We start from the raw sequence: 3795 nt of genomic DNA, 5'->3' as shown, positions 1-3795 counted from the left end.
ACTCCTAGGAGCGCTGTAAAACGGCGCAGCCCACCAGAATCTAGGTCAAGTGACCTAGGTAGGGGCACATTTTCCAATGACCCTATAAATAGGGAGATATTTCCCCATTTTGGGGACACAATTGAATCATTTATTACACCTTATTCTCTTACATCAGAGAAAGACCTGAGCTTGGAATCCGAGCAGATACCCACCTAAATATCCGTTCTCTCTATTACGTTTCAGACTTTCAGGTTACTAACTTGTGCGTCGGAGCGGAGCACCACCCAACCGGTGTCTCCGTTTATTTTGCAAGTACAGCTCACTGCGGATCAATCTTCATGTTGTAACTCTCCCGAGGGACCAAAACACCCAAAACAATAAGGATAAATTATATTGGTTGAAATGGTATTAAGTTAGGAATTCATGACAAAATCACGCGTCGTTCAGTGTAATTAATGTTAATTTTACTCTAATATTTGCACTTTAGTTCTCTTATCTAACGCCCCGAGGGCGCTCATTAGCTTTGCCTTAAAAAAATCAATTAACAAGCAAGATTGTGGCATCAACACTATCAAACTTGAATTGATGAGTCATAACCTAAAGAAAAGGATAGGAGAAAAAAGGCACATAATCACCATGAGAAAGGGAAAATGAGATAATACTCTTCATGAAGGCATTTTGACACATTCCAAAATTCCTATCATTGTGGAAGCCATTGATTTAGGTGAAGGTTTTTTGAAGACCAAAAGGTTGAAATTTTTAATATACTATTAATAAATATTCATAGGATAACTATTATTTAAAATTTCAAAGGTGATTTGTCATTGATAACTTTTAATTAACAACACTTCAAATGAAGCATTTTTAATTTTTTATGCACCTCAGTTTTTTGAATAGTCAAGATTATCTTTCTTTCTTTGCTAATTTAGACAAATTATACATCAGAACAGATTCATTTTAGTACATTTCAAAATTATATAAATCATTATTTGATCTAATAAGATCCTAAGCGTAGATATAAAATATTTTTTACTATGGATGATTTTACGAAATTTTGTTCATTCCTATCTTGTAAATTGATTAATTAAGATGGATAATCAAATTTCTAAACCAACAAATCTCACATTTCAATGCAATGTACAATTTTAATTTCATGATAATAGTATTAAACATAACGGAATACTCCATAATAAACAAGATTATGGTCCCCAACCCAACATTTGTTTTCATACGTTGTCTTTGTCATGATAATGCTTAGATTAATCAAGCATAGCATTGCTCAGAGTCAACTAGCATTTTTTTTTTCTCGTAATAGGTGAAATTACCAAAATGGCACATACCAACTTCCTCGTTTGGCAAGTAATTAATGGACCACATCACATGTATCAAACTATCAATTGTAGAAAAAAAAAAAGGTAATAAGGCATACTCGTACTTGTATATTAATAGAACTAATTAATACGCAGTAAAAGTATATATTAGACATTTACAGACACATAATAGACGCTTAAATTACTCTAAACAAAAATACATCTTTGTTACACACCGACCACTAATCATACACATATAGTCATGTATCATAAATTCATAACTATAGTGTGATGACAACATTTTCATAACACCCTTAGGCCTAGTACATTGATTAGGATCTAATAGACTCTCCAACAACTTGGATTATCATACAAAGGACTTTTACAACATAAACAGCACTTGTATCAAAAACCTCGTACTTAAAAGTATAATCACATGCTACTGATTCTTGTATCTGGATTAGTTGATCCTAACCTAGCAACATGATACTGTGCGGCATACTTGTACTTGGGAAACTTCTCCTTCTATTACCGGCGGCTCGTTAAGGAATGCCCAATTGCTTCTTGTCCACCTGCACACGTACAATTGCAGTTTAAATTGCACTACTAACGTGATTATTTATATCCATTTTTACAAAATACATTAGACCGTGCATATAACTTAGAGGTGATCACATTCAGCCCGGCTCGAAAATAAAACGGGCTTTGACAAGCCTAAAAACACATTTTAGTCCAAAATCCAAATAACACCTTGAAAAACCCGCTATATTTTTTTGCGGGTTTAAAGACCCGGTCCAAATTTTTTTACCACCTCTAAAAATAACAAAATAAACTTACCAGCCATTAAGATGTTCAAGATCGGCATCAGATTCCTTGCCTACAATGATTTTACTACTCTTTCTATCAATCATTGGCAACGAAGTCGATCTTTTAAAGCTCATTTGGAGCAGATTCTTCATTAATTATATCCTGCAAATGGGTAATTAAAATCTCAAAAATCAATGAAATAATTAACAAGATTAACAACTAATTAAGAAACTTATTAATTATATCAAAGATAAATCATTATTCATACCTGAACTCTAGGAGAAACAGCTTTAAGATGTTCTTCCTCTGTTTTCTTCCTGAGTTTCCAATAATCTTCAATGCCCTCTTTCGTTAGTGACTTGTTTCTCATCAATTTTACTAATCATCACCAAAAAAATTTAGTTAGTCAAGATGATTTACATTGAACGATACCACATAAACAAGGATTGTCACACGTGATAGGCTTAACGAACACAACTTATTTTAAATGCTTCTCCATAACTTTTAACAGTAGATATGAAGCATTCTAATAATCCGTACACACGGGAACAACATTTTATAAAACGATTTCTGAATTGTGTTACATTAAATTTACATGTTACAATTATATACTTCATGAGACCCAAGAATTACATACCATATTTTTGATCTTGAACCGGGGAATCCCATCCAGACATTAAGGAACCCATGACTTGATATTTTTTGTGCTTCAACTTTTGTTTTTGATTTTGTTTCTTCACTCTTAATTTTATTTTTTGTTGTTAATGCACTCTATTTATTTATTTGTAACAAGTTTTTTGGATTTTAAAGTAAGATAGATTCAAAGTTAGTGATGAGGTGGAGCCCACCATAATATATGATTCTTATCTACATTGTTATTTAAATGATACATCCTTTGATTTTTAAGGTAATGTTTCCCGAGCTATCTTTATCAACTTTAATTAAAAATGGACAAGATATTTTTAGGAATGGACAAGATATTTTTAGGAATGTACTAGATAATTAATTTATTAAAAATAGAAAGTTAAAGTTTGCATAAACTATGGACTTTATTGTAGTACATATGATAATGTTTATCTAAAAAACTATGGATTTAAGTGTTAAACCGCTTCAATCTAGATTCATATTACATATGGCGTATAAGCTGTCAAAAACTATGGAATTTATTGGAAGTTGACTCTAATTTTTGGATTTTATAGTTTCTCTCGATTATCCAACTAAGTTTTGGATGAAATATAGATGTGTTTATATTTGATAATCTTAAAAATCCAAATTTGATTCCTTGTATAAATGACGTGTATATAATACTTGTACACCAAGACATATATTCAGCATTTCACATCATCACATATACGGTTGTATGACTTGTATCTTGTATGTTGTGTGTCATGCATATATCGATTTGGCCGCTACAATAATGTTGTATCTTGTACCTTACCAAGTATTCTGTTAGTACCTTATAATGTACTTCGTATATAATCATAACAAAGTTTGTATCTTTTATACAGTACGTATATAATGATGAATTATCACCAAGCATAGCTTAGTCTAGTGGTCAAGTTTGTGTCTCATAACCAAGAGATTGTGGATAAAAACCCTACTAGAGACACTTTGAGAGCGGGGATTCCCATACCCTTTCCCCTCACTCTTAAAGTGATCTCTGAGAGGTTTTCGATATATATATAATGATGAATTA

The 3795-nt window shown here is 31.9% G+C and overlaps 1 long non-coding RNA gene across 1 annotated transcript; it reads right to left on the bottom strand.

Moving 5' to 3' along the window:
* Nucleotides 1-2220: 2220 nt before the first annotated feature.
* LOC110724766 lies at nucleotides 2221-2861 on the bottom strand. The gene is made up of 3 exons (XR_002512054.1): nucleotides 2737-2861; nucleotides 2368-2477; nucleotides 2221-2261 (listed from the first exon to the last, which is right to left on the bottom strand). It is a non-coding gene; the product is annotated as an uncharacterized LOC110724766 (long non-coding RNA).
* Nucleotides 2862-3795: the final 934 nt, after the last annotated feature.

The sequence above is a fragment of the Chenopodium quinoa genome, unplaced genomic scaffold, assembly GCF_001683475.1.
Source record: "Chenopodium quinoa cultivar QQ74 unplaced genomic scaffold, ASM168347v1, whole genome shotgun sequence".
In the NCBI taxonomy this organism is placed as follows: domain Eukaryota; kingdom Viridiplantae; phylum Streptophyta; class Magnoliopsida; order Caryophyllales; family Amaranthaceae; genus Chenopodium; species Chenopodium quinoa.
Note: the sequence above shows the minus strand (reverse complement) of the source record. Positions and strands in the feature narration are given on the sequence as shown.